The sequence below is a fragment of the Bactrocera latifrons genome, unplaced genomic scaffold (assembly GCF_001853355.1).
Source record: "Bactrocera latifrons isolate USDA-ARS-PBARC rearing strain unplaced genomic scaffold, ASM185335v1 scaffold_58, whole genome shotgun sequence".
In the NCBI taxonomy this organism is placed as follows: domain Eukaryota; kingdom Metazoa; phylum Arthropoda; class Insecta; order Diptera; family Tephritidae; genus Bactrocera; species Bactrocera latifrons.
The window spans coordinates 274,931-290,025 of NW_017537245.1; the positions used below are offsets into that span (position 1 = coordinate 274,931).

At 36.6% G+C, this 15,095-nt stretch overlaps 1 protein-coding gene across 3 annotated transcripts in view; it reads left to right on the forward strand.

The window, feature by feature from the left end:
• Positions 1-15,095, forward strand: part of LOC108974677 (hemicentin-2) — a 255,062-nt gene that overhangs the window by 139,645 nt on the left and 100,322 nt on the right. For all 3 annotated transcript variants that reach the window (XM_018942660.1, XM_018942662.1, XM_018942661.1), the window contains exon 4: positions 2,287-2,398. The gene's annotated coding sequence lies outside the window, so the exon portion shown is untranslated. The remainder of the gene's footprint in view (positions 1-2,286; positions 2,399-15,095) is intronic.

The window sequence follows — 15,095 nt, forward strand, 5'->3', positions numbered from 1 at the left end:
GCTTCCCCCGGCGGGTACTGCGTCGAATACTTTCAGAGCTGGAGCGTTTTCGTCCATCCGGACAACATGACCTAGCCAGCGTAACCGCTTTTACTTCGCTGAACTATGTCAATGTCGTCGTATATCTCGTACAGCTCATCGTTCCATCGAATGCGATATTCGCCGTGGCCAACGCGCAAAGGACCATAAAAAAAGCAGTACATATTGTTTTGTTTTTGCAAAATTAATTTATTTTATTCAAAATAGTCTCCTTCTGCTTCCATACAGCTTTTTGCCCGGTCCAAAAGCATGTCGAACGAGTGTTTTAGCTCCTCGGCCGGTATGGCCGCCAGTATGCCGGTGCAAGCATTTTGAATGGGCTTTACGTCTGCATAACGTTTTCTTTTCATGGGCAAATACATTTTTCCAAAAAGGAAGAAGTAACACGGTGCTATATCAGGTGAATATGGGGAGTGGTTAATGGTTAAAATGTGATTTTTGGTCAAATAATCGGTCACAAGGATGTTCTTCGAATGTTGGATTCTGAGCAATTTTTGGTCGTCAGTCAATTTGTGCGGAACAAACCGTGCACACACCTTTCGTAAGCCCAAATATTCGGTCAAAATGCAATAAGTCGATGTTTTGGAAATGATCAATTCGATTTCCATGAATTGCAATTATGATTTCGGCTAATTTTTGATGAATTTCCGCACAGTTTCGATGGAATTTCCGTTTCCGTCCCACATGTTGATCGTCATTTCTGTCCTCATTGCCATTACCTTGTTTCATCGATTGAAGCGTTTTGGTAAAAGTTTCACCAATTTTAAATTAAAGTTGTGAGTTATCTCTATGGAAACGAAAGTGCGTGTTTTGCTCCTGAAAGTGTATATTTGTACATAAATGGATACAATTGAACGAAAACTTGTCTTAGCCACCATATCAGTAATATCAGGACTTTAGAACATTCCTCGGACCTTACTCCATATGATTGGTGTTTGTGTGTTAAGTATCTTTATGAAACCCAGGGTACATTTTATTGGTATGTGGAAAGTTACAGTATATGGCATTGGCAAAAATATTTAAAATCGGGCCAATACTACCCCAACTCCCAGTTACTATTCGTTCCACTAACTAATATTGTATCGAGTGGGTCAGGGTTTGAGACTTATACCTGAACTTAGCTCTTCCTGGCTTGTTATTGTTTGCATTTACGCCGAAAATCAGATCGAAAATATCTACTCGCAGCTGATTGTGTTTTAGTTTCAATCTGGGGTTTATCGGAACAAACTAAATTTGAGAGGAACGAAGGTCGTCGGGTTCTCTATACTTTTGATAAAGTAGAGTCTGCTGAAAGCGATTATGACCTATGCAAATGTCTAGCCTTTAGCCTGTTCATACGAAATGAATGTTAGAATGCAAAGATGGAAATAAATCTAATTTCTCCTCGAGTCCACTGAGTTGGTAAACAGCACCTTTTTGGTCGTCACTTGATAGCATAGTGGATCAAATGATGATCCAGAAAATATTGACAATTTGCTATCATTTGATTTATGGCGCAATATTCTTCTCATGGCGTCTTTGAAAATATGGCTTTATAGCATAGTTTTAGCACCTTTATTTTGACAAATTATTAGAATGAAAATAAAACCATTTAATATTAACTTAAGAAGCGGTAAAGTCAAACCTTTCGATTTTAATTGTTTATTTTTATAATTCTATTTTACAAGTATTAATAGCTTAAGCTCCTTCTTGTTTTTTTGGATTTTGGATTTTAGATTTGTTTGGTAGTAGTTTTGTTTGTTAAATTATAATCAGTACGACTAAAAAGCCTTTATTAAATTTGTAAGTTTTAGAGGATGTGGGTTAGCAACAATTTTATTATTGTATCAGTATCAAAACTGTTCGATTTTTCTTTATAAAATGCAATGCAAATTTCTTGAATACTTCAATATCGCTCTTTGGCTTATGTCAACGACAAGCCCAACAAATGTATTCAATCTCAAACAGTTTGTGACAAAAATATTCATATTCTGTAGCGCAAATATTGTATTTATCAAGATACATTACGAAATGAAAGTGACCGCTCCGTACGAATTGCCTGCGAAACCCAATCGTAAATATTTAAATTGTAAGTACATGCGAGCATTAAGAATTTTTCGAGCATGCAACACACCAGTCTCTTGCAAGCACATTGATATGCATAATAAAGTGAATAAATTATGGCTCATAAATAATTAATAACACTTACGTATGCTTTTAGTGAATTACAATAATTTTTTTTTTTTTKAACCTTTTCCCTACTTGCAGCGCCAGCTGGAGGCAAGCAAAAACAGCACAGTCATTTTGAAATCGCCAAAAGAAGCAAGACGTTGCGTACGCATATGGTTGGCAACACCAAAAGTCATATCGAGTTACTAAGGTAAGTACGGCAGGCAATTTATGCATTTAATGCTTTGCGCATGCGCACTTAACCCACCATCAGCCATTTGAGCAGCTGATTGCTATGCATAAATGATCCCTATTTTTGAAGCAATTGACCGACTCTTTGTCGAATTGCCATCATTTACATACGCATACAACACTTTGCGTAGACGTGTGTGTGAGTGTTTGCGTTGGCTTGGCAATTTAATTTAATGGTTGCATATTTTAAATTTGCACGGACATGAGCAAATGAAGAGCGTGTCGGTCAAGCGCAAGCGTGTGTGTGTATTTGCGCATTTAAATGTATTTTGGTGTAAAGTACAATTGTATATGTGTGTGTGTGTGTGTGTGTGTGTGTTGTGTGCGTGTGCGTGAACATATGTTTTCGCATGTAAACGCACGCATAAGTGTTGGGTGAGCTTGCTTGAAGTGGTGTCCGCACAATCCTTTAGCATTTCATCTCATTTGGCCATTTTAATGGCAAACATATGATAATGAAATGGCCAGTCATGCCATTCGACAATAACATATCCACAAACATTTGTATGTACCGTTATGTGTTGCTTAAGCGCCCATCACTATGAATGAAAATTAACGGGACTGTGTGCCTAAGTGTGCGTGTGCGTGTGCGAGAGAGTGCGAGTGTGTGTGTGTGTGGATGGGAATGGCGAATGAATTACGGCTCAAGTGGCTTGGGTGTACAACAACAACAACAACAACAACAACAACAACAACAACAACAACAATACCGACAAATAATGTGCGAAGAAGAATGCTTGGAAATTCATATGAAAGACAAATGAAGCCACAGGCCAAGCAGAACGTCGCACGGCAATGTGAGACAAGCACACATGTATGTATGTATATCATCAATGTGCTCGAATATACGAGTGCCACATTCTATTCCATGCCATACACACATACATACATATAAGTGTGAGGCAGTTTCTGGCTTTATTTCCTTGCTTTCATTGTGGCAATTATTTTGCTTTTCTTTGCCATTTCAATGGCAGGCATTAAATAATATTAAATTTCATAGCCTTTAACATCCTGCCACACACACACACACACATGTACACATCTACGCAGCGCTAGCAAACTATATGCTTGTCCACTTACACATACAAAGTCTTGCATATTTACAGCTCACGCACACACACACACACACATAAATTCTTTCTTACATACTCTCTACTATCCGCTTCTGCGTCCTTTATTAATACCCGCTTTGTTGGCCGCACCCATACGCCTGCACCGCGCCGCAGCTGCTCTCATTTGCTGACCATTTGTCCATTCATTTCAACTGAATCGCAATAAATGATGCAAACAATGCGAAAATATGAACTACGAAATGCGCAAAAATTGCAGCTGCAAGTGCGCTCACACAAACTGGGCGTTGACCACAGCAACACACACGCACGTACACTCTTATGTGTATATAAGCCGTTTCTTCGCTTTAAGGAGCTGCTGCAAGCGGGCGCTGCTTCTACAAATACTATATAGTGCTTTAAGTGAATGTCCATTGCTGCTGTCACTTGTGCCCATTTCGCACAAGTGTTCAACTTCTCTATGGAGTTAATATGAACTTGTACATTTCTTTCATGTTTATTTAATTCGCTTGCAGAAATGTCGCTCCATAAACGATATGTGCTCCATACAGCAATCCATGAACAATAAATGTTGGCGAGAACGTGCCAATGGCCTTAACGAACATTACAGGCATATTTCGAATATTATATTGTTTGAAATGTACGGCTTCGTATTATGGAAAAACGGGGAAAAATTTAAGGAATATTTTAATGACAGCAATGGATTTATGAGTTAAGACAATTTGATCTCAAAAGCGTGGTATATATTACTTAAAAACAAAAGCTTAATAAATTTCCATGCTGTCATGTTGATGATCAATCCATTTCGCAGTAGATATTTCTATTTTAAAATATGAAGGATTACTGAGACAAATCTGGTCTGGCCGAAAAGGTTTCGCTCAATGATTTTTTTGGCAGATAGCTCGTTCAAAGATATAAACTCCATGTACTAAACTCTAACTCTCAAAGTTATATAAACTATATTTGTTGTTGTTTTAGAAGATATATTTAATCTAAAGGATTACAGGTTGAGAGCAGCGAACTTCTTACATAAAAAAATTAAGCAAAATAAGCTCTTCTCCTACATTAATTTGTGTTCAATAATTTTGGATTTATTACAACGTTATTGCCGTTAAAGAGCTAAAAAATCAATTATTTTAGTTATAATCCCATGACCAAACTCTTTTTTGTATAGAAAACAACCAAGACAACTCAACATCACTTGCACTTGAATGCAACATTTTGTTCAAAAGCTTTAATAAACTCTAGAAAAATGTTGTTGACTTTTTTTTATGGTTAGGATAGTCTGAAGCTTCTAAACAGCATAAACAGTACACAACTTTGATACCATTTGATTTCTATTGAGAGTAAGAGAAAACTAATTGGATTTCTCGCTTTCAGTACTTTCAAAGTTTATTTGCAAGTATAAACATTCTTAAATTTAATACGTTACGGCTATGCTTATATTTGAAATCCTGCACTTGCGAGCGGCGCTGCTTTTGGTATTAAGACTACCTGCGGCGAAACGAAAACGGAATTTTAATCTGCATAAAATTTCCAAGTAAAGCAGGCGGGTTTTATATCTAAAGAAAAAATACAGAAACTTCAAATACAATGGAGAATTTTTATTATCTTTCGAAAGAACATTCTTTGATATTTATTTTTTGAGGATTATCTCTTTCAAATGCCGGCCGCGGCTACGTGTCAAATTATCCATCCGTTGAGTCCAATTTTTAATGACTAGTTCGAGCATTCGAGTTTCAACTGGCGAATGACACGCGTGATGTTTTGCTCCAAGGCCTGAATTGAAGCGGGATTATCCGAGCAGATTTTAGACCTCACATATCCCCACAGGAGATGTTACACACATTTTACACACCATTGGTGACCAATCAACCGAACCGAAGCGTGAAATTATCTGCCTACCGAAGTGTTCTCTCAATAATGCGATTTGTGGGAAATGCGGCCGTCTTGTTGAAATCAAATGTTGCGGAGTTCATGAACTTCAATTTCAGGCATCAAATAGTCGGTTATCTTGATACGCTAACGGTCGAAAATGACGGTTACGTTTTCACCAGCATCATTTCTAAAGAAATATGGATCGATGATTGTAACCGTTGTATTTTCCGAATGAAATGGCAGCTCTTGAGACTCTTCCGGTTGCTCTTTGTCCTAACTGCGACAATCTCGCTTGTATACTACCCCATAAGACAGAAATGAGCCTCTTCACCCTTCTCGAAACTTTTCAAGAACACAAAAAGCGAAGCAATGTCGCTTGAGAAGATCTACAGGCATCAGTTCTTGCACAAGCTGTAGTTTGAGCGCTTTCAATCGACGACGAATCGACTCTGCACAGTATTCGAGTCCACTCTGAGTTACGGCTCCTATATTTTCTTCAGTGCGTGCTGCAGGTGCCTTCTATGATAAAATGCGAAATAACGAAAAAAAGTACCTCACTTGGATCACCGGCTATATGTACTATATCCATTTTAATATTATAAACTTAGTTAATATTTTGCAATACCTCTTATTTAAGTAAAAACTTAATGGGCTTATGGATTAGCTGAGCTAGTTGAAAAATAATTTCTTGCTATTATTTGTTTAAATTGCAACTTGTGTAATAATATGTGGAAATAACCATAGATATATGTAACGAACTTTGGACAGCATTTCAAGTTAAACCGTAATATAACACCCAAGCATAAGCTGAAATTACGTGAAAAGCTCAGTTATCATTATTCAAAAAATAAAAATAAAAATAAAGGAGAAAAAAGTAGCAAAAAATGCAATGCAGTGCAGCCGTACACACACACATAAAAGGGCCGAAGTCGCCACCTACGCCCAGATCAACTGATTATGTACACGAGTCAGCCCACCGCTGCAACAACGAATAATAAAATAAACGAGTGGTTTGTTAGCGCAGCAGATGACAAAGTGAAACGTGTTCAAGTGATAGGTTTTCAACGTAAATGCACAGCATGTGCCACATAGATAATGCATGGTGCAACACTTTTTAGTGCCACTGTAAGAATGCAAGAGGAAACGATAGCAAGATGAAAGCAAAAGGTACATAAAAGCAGCCAAGTAGCAGAGCAGATACTGCACACAAGTGCATTTGCAAATGCTTGCGACAACAACAACTACCAGCCGAGTTAACTTGTTGACTCACTTGCCGCACGACCGACTAGCTGGGCTCAAACTGTCTGCCGGACTCATGTACCACAAACCTAACAACAACAAAAGCAAAGCCACGAGCTTTATTTAGCGCTAAAAAGTGATTTTGGCCACTAATACCTCAACCGAGAACGTTAGCGATCACAGCAGTCGGCAGCACGTGACGCCCGCAACGAGGCGAGTGCGGCACGTGCCTTTTGTTGTTCGGAATGAGGTCAACAGCGACTCTACGCTGCAATATTAAACAGTATTGAGATTGTCTAAATATTAAATTGCAACAAATTTCTTTTGTGCCTTTCATTTATTGTAGTAGTAAAGGTGTGTGTGTCTGCGTTTGTAAATGATACCCTTCAATATTCTTCAGCTTTGTGTAAAGTACTGCAATTTGTAACGGTCACTTATCTGCGACTATTTCCTTAGATCAGCTGACGTGCTGCAAAATGTGCTTCGCTTACAAATTCTGCTTTATCTGTGATATTTGTTTATATATTTATGTACATATATCTCAGTAAAGATTATATTCATATTTTTTCTTTTCCCTCATCATCCCAAACCGCTCTGCGGACTTCGTTATACGGTATCTCGTCAGCTGAGCTGCATTGCGCAACTTCCACTTCTAATAACTGATAATTTTATACAGTTACTTATGCTGATATTATGCTTAGAGAATTACGTGCAACAAGGAGCGCTTCATTTTCATGTAGCTGTAGCCAGTGTACGGCTAACTACTGGAGTATTTGGTGGGGGGTGACTATATTGGTGTCTTATTTACCTTGCTTTATATGTTTTCAAGTAGAGATTCAACTAAATTCCTTTCAATTTATTTTTCTCTCGTCTTTTGTCTTGTGATTACACTGAAGCTTTGAGGTTTTCCAAGAACTCAGTTCTCATTTACTTATCCTTCTACCCGCAAGCTTTTAAGAGAAATATGCAAATGCAAGCGATGCAGCAGCAGTAAGAAACAGCTAAGAACAGCTTGTATACTATTTCCAATTAACTCGAAAACATTATTAACTGAGTGCGTTGTCTGAAATTCCGGGAGAATATTATTTCGATCGGATGGGATTCTTATCGGATATTTTTTTAACCTTGTTACCAATTTTGTTGCTTAATTCAACAGCTGAAACATATTTTCAGCAATTTTCATTTTAGAGAAAGCCTGTAGGAAGTTGGAGGAACCTTCAATGCTTTAATCGCTCAAATTCGTTTTATGAATTATAGCTCTTGTGAGATGGCAATAAGTAAGTGAAAGTCAGTTAACCCAAATGAGAAAATTTTCTATAAGAATATACGAGGAACTGAAAAATATGGGGTTTTGATTACTTCAAAAGATCATTATTAGCAATTTTCAGTGAACTCTGACAATGCAGGTTACAAAGGATAGAGTAAATATTACAAACGATGTGAGCAATGATAATTCTGTCATCTTAGTACAAAATCTAGTAAAGACTAGACATAATGAAAGTCAATCAACGAATAACAATTGTGCCTATTTTATCTCCCTACTTCACGTAGTTATGTCGTCGTATAACTTCGCAGTTTACTACCTGATCTCTCCTGCTTTCTGACTACTTTCTCAAAATTAGCATTTATGTTTTATTACATCACAACAACAATATAGTTACAATATTATTTGTTAATGATCTGATTTGTTCACTTTTTCCAAAAGGTTTTAACTTTCTATTATCGCTTGTTTAGGCTATGCAATTTCTTTAATATATAAGTATACTTTCAACATGGCACACTCACTTCTACATTTAAACATAAGTAATGATTTTTATCTGCTTTCACATTCCTCTGTCGGCTCATTCATGTCCCAGCAGGTTTCTACATACCATAGGTGTGAACAACAACGGAACGTTGGGGCGTATACGTAACATTTGTGTAAAATTTTTGCATCGCTTATAAAATCGACTTTTTCATATACTGCCATAGATTATCGAGCGAAATTAGTGTTATTTATTTCATTGCATTTACATTGCACGCACATCAAGTTTTTAACTCACAACTGCAACAAATTATTTAATCGCGTGCATATGGCATAAGCACTACTGCGTACATACCTCCATGAAATTTTAACGAAGTGCAAAACGTATTAGTTATATAAAAACAAGTAAGCAGAGCTAAGCTCGCGTATAATAGAAATTTTCAAACTATTGCAGTTAGTAAGTATTAAAGTCAGGAAAGCAACTTCGGGTAAATAAGGCTTGTTAGTTATATGGGTTCTAATGCGAGTTTTCACCCGATTTTGTCAATTCTAAGCACAAGTATGCACCGTTTTAAGAAAAACACACACTCCTAATTTTATAAAAGTAACTCACATTTTGGTCGATATATGCCGTATATAGTCACTCAAAGTTTGAAAATCTCTATATTATATATATGGGGAATAAGGGAAGTATTGACCCGATTCAACCCACTGGTAGCACACAGTCATACTACCATCCGGAAAGGCTTCTCTTTGAGTTTCAATTATAAATAGAAAACATTGACCACTAATTTCAGTTAAGAGTCAACTATAGATACTGGGGTATAAGAATTCGGTATCTAAGTGCTTGATCAGTTTTTGTTGGATTTTTGGTTTTTTAGAGTGTTGGACAAAAGCAATGTACTCGTATGTCAGTGTTACAACATATGCTCACAGAGTCATGAAGATGTGGCTTGTTTAGCATCTGCACTATGATAGCCCCTGCTTACGCCTCGTTGCTTTTGAGCGCCGCATCCACCATATTCCCTACACCTAATTCCTGCAATTTTCCATTGAGGAGATAAAATATATATTGAAGAAGGAGCTAAACAAGATTACAAAATATTACTATATTTTTTTTAAGGGCTTTGTGAGGTGGAAGACATGCTGGTCGAAGTGCAATGTAACTGGGGATAATTATTTTTCATATTTTACCAAACACTTTCATAAGTAATACAAAATTTGCGATCGTCTTTGAATAAGCCTCATACTTAATAGTGTCTTCGTCGAAGGAAGGCAGATAATTTTATTTGAACTAAAAAACTAATTGACGTATTTATAAAAATAATATAATAATAAGAATAATTAAATTAAATATGTGGTTAGATTAGTTGTAAAAATACTGCTTTGATTTTTCGCGATAGAAATGTATAATCCAAATGTGGTATATCAAACTTTAAGTTACGTATACGCCACATGCATCTATTATTGGATATATTCTATATTGAATTGTTTATGTAATAGTTCCACTAAAGCAAATACTAAATCAGTATACATGAGGCAGCCAATATTGCAGGCAAACTCACGAATTTCCTTAACATGGCCGTTGCCAAATTGGATTAAATTAATTTCATAGGGGAATTAAGTAAGTAAATATGAGACCAGACAACGCTCGCGACGAGTGCTCAAATAAAGCAAGTTAAACTTATTTCAAATATAGTACTCTCTCATAGTCCCAAAAAATTTTGCGCACTCTAGCATTTTTATATATTATATATATATATATATATATATATTATTTTCTCTGCGTGCACATTAATTCAAATCCATCAAAACCAATAAGCTATCATAACACAACAGCGAACAAGGCAAAATAACACAGTAAATGGACAGAGCTCCACGTATTATGTATATTACTTTTTATTTGCATTGAAAACATACTATTTTATAAATGGCAATTGTTATAATTTATCTTTCAATATGTGAACTGGCGACAGTTACGTCAACAGTTGATGCTTGTCTTGATTACGTATACCAACGAGACACATAAAATCATGACAGCATTTCTAACTTATGTACAATTGTATATATATAATATATATATACACAAATACATGTACCAATTAATAACAATAGTATAATATTTTCGCTTTGAGCAACATTTCTATGACACACCCTCTGAATTATTATTTATAATTGCGTTCTGAATATGATAGAGTCGCTATTTTTAGATACATTGAAAATTAATTGGTTTTGTATGTAGTATTGTGATAGTTTTAATAGCTAAAAGCTGTTACAGAACCCTTGACTATTGTTATTCATATCAAAGTGCGTAAAAGGTGATCGAGTTCGCGAGTACAGAACTCGCGATTACTTGTAGCTAAAAGGTGCTGAAAGAATAGAAAACTTCATTTTTATCTTTAAATTTAATTTCAAAAATAACAAGAGGAAGTTTTATACGAGGGTAGTTTGACATTAAACAACTTTTTTTAAATATATTTTTAAGAATTTTGAATATTATTAGGAAAGCGATTTGTCGGCGAATTTTTATATTTGAATATTTGGACGCTTTATGGACCATCTAGTCCTTTTTTGATGGTGTCATATTAATTAATATTACAGATCAATATGTCAGTGTGCTAGTTCGATAAATTTTTTTTTTTTTTTTTTTTTTTTTTTTGTTGCGGAAACGTATGAAACCAAAACAAACGTTTTTTCTGCACTTGATAAATATGCCTACGTGTCGTCTTATTATTGACGGACTTATGCATAATGTACACCTTATAGCAGAAAAAGATATAGAAAATAATTGAGGTTTTGTTTCTGTGACCAATAGTCTATCGGATTCCAGGAGCTTGCTGGGCGCGATGGAGGAGATGTAATGCTTGTCCACGTAGATGGATCAAAGGGCCTACTTCTACAAATTAATTGACATTCACGAATCAGGTGTTTTGATTTTTCCGGCTCCAAGTTGCAAAACCGGAATTTGTACGCTCCCAATAGAAACTTTTCATGGTATGTTAAGCTTTCTGTTTGACAAGTCGCAGCGGTATGAGCTCCAGCATTACTTCAAGTCCTGCGGTAGGGCAAGTGCGCATTGCTTCTGAAGCGCTGACGCAAGCGAGTTTTCGCAGCTTCGATAATTGAAGGCCAACCGAAGACTGCGTTGCCTTCGATGCTCAAGCAACTGCCTCATAAGCGACAATAGACCTTACGATAATTGTATACATACACTTGATGAAAGCTGACTTGCAGCCACAGCGTCTGCCAGTTAGACAACTCAAGACGTAGTAAGGGAGATAAAATTAAAAACTTTAATAGTATCAGCTGTATAGGCATCTGAATGGAGTGTGGATCAGTTGCATCCATTTTTTGGAACCAAACGACATTAAGTCTTAGTCAACAATTAATACAGACAGTCATACTAGACGTTGTTCATTGGCAACGCGTTCTCAAGGGATTAGAGTAATTAAGCTCACGACAAAAAAATTATAACCGATAACGTTTTCCAATATTGTGAACGTTTCGGCATCAGAAATTGGATTCCGGCCACAAAATTTAATGGAACTTCTTTGTTGCATTATAAACATCTTAAAATGGTATTTCGACGAATGGATTTTGATCCGAAATGTAAAGTAAAACGTCTGACTATATTTTGCCCACAGTAAACAAATAAACCAAATTTATGGTCTTTTTAAGGGCAAGTCTAATTTCTTATTTTATTTAGTGAAACTTTTCAAGAATTTTGCAAAACCTCATGACCCTTAATTTCACTATAATTACGGTATTATATCGCACTTTTCACAAAGTTTATTTGAAATTGTAAAAAAAAAATAAAATTAAAATTTCGGTTCGTAGGAGTGATGCTGAACTTTAGTAAAAAGTATTGCTGATAAAACAACCACAACTTGACAGTTGCTAACAATACAGTTTTGTCTGAACATGGCTAGAAATTGGATTAGATTACAAAAGAAAAAACTCAATGGCTTCCAAGTGTTATTATTTCAAATGCATCTGGTTTCCACTGAGACAAAAACTCTCAACTTGTTGCCTAGTGTAATTTGAATTCTCGCTTTGAAAGAGACACTTTCTTACACAGGCACAAGCCTGCAAATGAAAGTGCGGCGAACTTTGCCGCTTTAAAGTACGCACCTTTCTTCATTCCTAAAAGCATTTGAATGCGAGCTATTAAAAGCGTGAAAAGGGTTTGCATTAATGAGTTGCACGCGAAAGTTATTTTTATCCGCCAACTTGACTATAATTTGAAATGTGTCTGCGTGCCGCATTTCAGCGTGCTCAATTTAGACGTAGAATAAGAGCTCGCAAGCGATTTTCTCAGCTCGCAATGAAGGCAGTAAGTGCTGCTCCTAGAAAATGGTGCACCGTTTGGCGTTTCTACAATTTCGTTTTGAACATTTCCATGCTTCCCATGGTTTCTTTTCTTCATTTGTGCCAGCTACAAACAATGAACGCGTACGAAAATTAAAATTCGAGACGCTTTTTTAAGCTGCCTACAAATGCTCCTTGATGCTGCTATAGCGACCGTCCACCCGTTTGGTATTGCGCGACATGTATATTTATATGTTTTGTGTGTGTGTGTGTGTGTGTGTGCTCGGAATAATGAAACACTTGCTTTGTGCTGGCCCGTCGCTTTGACATTTAACTTTTGCCCCGTGAAATGTGAAGAAGGAGCGAACAAGTGTTGGCTGCTTTTTGGTGTAAAACGAAAACAACAACAATAACCGATATTATAATAATAAAAAGTAAACTGAGATATATTAGGAATAAATGCTGGGGAGCAAAGGAATGCACACATACATAAATACATGCATATTATATACATATACACTCAACTGTCTTTGTGTTGCTGCTAAAATTTTCATCTACAGATATATACATATGTATATACATATATATATAAAAGTACATGTGTGAGCTTATGCTTTGTTGGTTTCTTAACAGCAATTAACTGAAGAAAATAATTGTTTGTCGACAACAGCGACGCCACACTTTGCCTCGACTGGCGCTGACTGCTAATTCCTTCGCTTCAACAGCAGCAGTGCAATATTGTTGATAGCCAACAGCAATTTGCAGCCAAGCAATTACTATCCCTCCGCGAAACACAGCGCTTGTTTTTGAGTGCACATAATAGCAGCGACGGCCCTTAACCGGCCATAAAACACAAACAAAAAAGAATTTTTAATAAAAGTGTTTAAGTAAAGATACATGTTATTGCTGCTTACTAAGCTGCTGCTGATTTTTTCGAACAAAATAAATGGAAATTCAGCGAGTATACGGCGGTCAGTGGCACTTAATTTCGAATACAAATGCAGTGAGCGTTATGTTGACTATATAAAAATTACAATAATCACATCTATACATACAAATACTCACATATGCTTGTATGTTATATATTATATATGTACACACACTATATATTCCAAGCAATGTGGTGCCGCGAGAATGTCATTAGAAGCGTTGCCGTTATGTCGGAGCGGGAGCTTGAGTACAAAAGCTGATTGGCAAGCTAAAAGTGCTGGTCATCGCCGCGCTCGATTGCGCACTTGAGACGGAAGCCAAATTGTTATTTGCTGCCGAATGACTTGCAACATATGTGTACATACAAATAATAAATGAAATGAGAACAAAGATAAGCCAAGTATATACAAAAGTAATGACGGCATACGCTTTCGGCTTACCAACACGAGGGAAATTACTTTGAAATGAGTGCAGCGAAAAAAGGACGAGCGAAGGATTAACTCGAAAATGAGTGCAATGAAATGGAGCTGATTCGCAAAGAAGGAAAGTCAGATATTTTCTTTCTTCAGAAAAAAAATAACAAAAATTCTTGACCCAAAAGTGGATGGTTAAAAGAAGTTTATCACAAAACTAGCAAACTAAGAAGAAAAGAAGCTGCTATTGACTTGTTGTTTTCAAAATAACTCTTTAGTTGAAAACCAAATTCTTTCTTTAATCCAATATTTTTTAAAGCCCTTATCAGAAGTGTGGTGTTGGCACTCGATAGAAGAGACCGTAGGAATATGAACGGAACACTAACAGGTCACAGTCTAGAGACGACACAAGTCCGTAGAATAGGGCCGACAGATCGAAAAGTATACAAACAATGTTAAGAATAAGGCATCAGGAGACATAATGGAGCATCTCTTGCGCCCTTGTCCCGTATTGTCTAGACTACGCTGTAAGCATATGGGATCCGCAAGGTAGGATACACTGGAGGAGTTATCGATAGTGAGGCCGCAGAGTCTGCTAAAATGCGCGTCAAGCGCTGGCATGCTAAAGGATGACTTCTTTTCTAGGACTTAGGAACTGAACTAGATCTGGTATCGCAAAGGACTGGTCTATGCGTGGCTTATTGGCCTACTAATTTAATTTAACCTCACCTATAAGTGATACTTATGTGAACAGAGGCGGAATCTACCGCCCATACTGTTTCTAATGCCTAAACTCTTGATAATGTATAAATTAGTTGTTATCAAAACGATTCCCGGTGATCAAGTGTAAGCCAAAGCGTCTTAAGTCTATCAAAAGTATATCAAAATAATTTATTTCGATTACAGCTAGTTCGCTTAGATGACTGAAGGTAGGAAACCCAATTCATCTTTAGTTTCAGTTAGAGTAACTAGTCTCCAAATGCACATATAATCTGTTTTTGACGCATAATCAACACACAGCCTATGTGATGACCACCTATCTGCGAACAATCAACTATAGACAACGTGTATTCT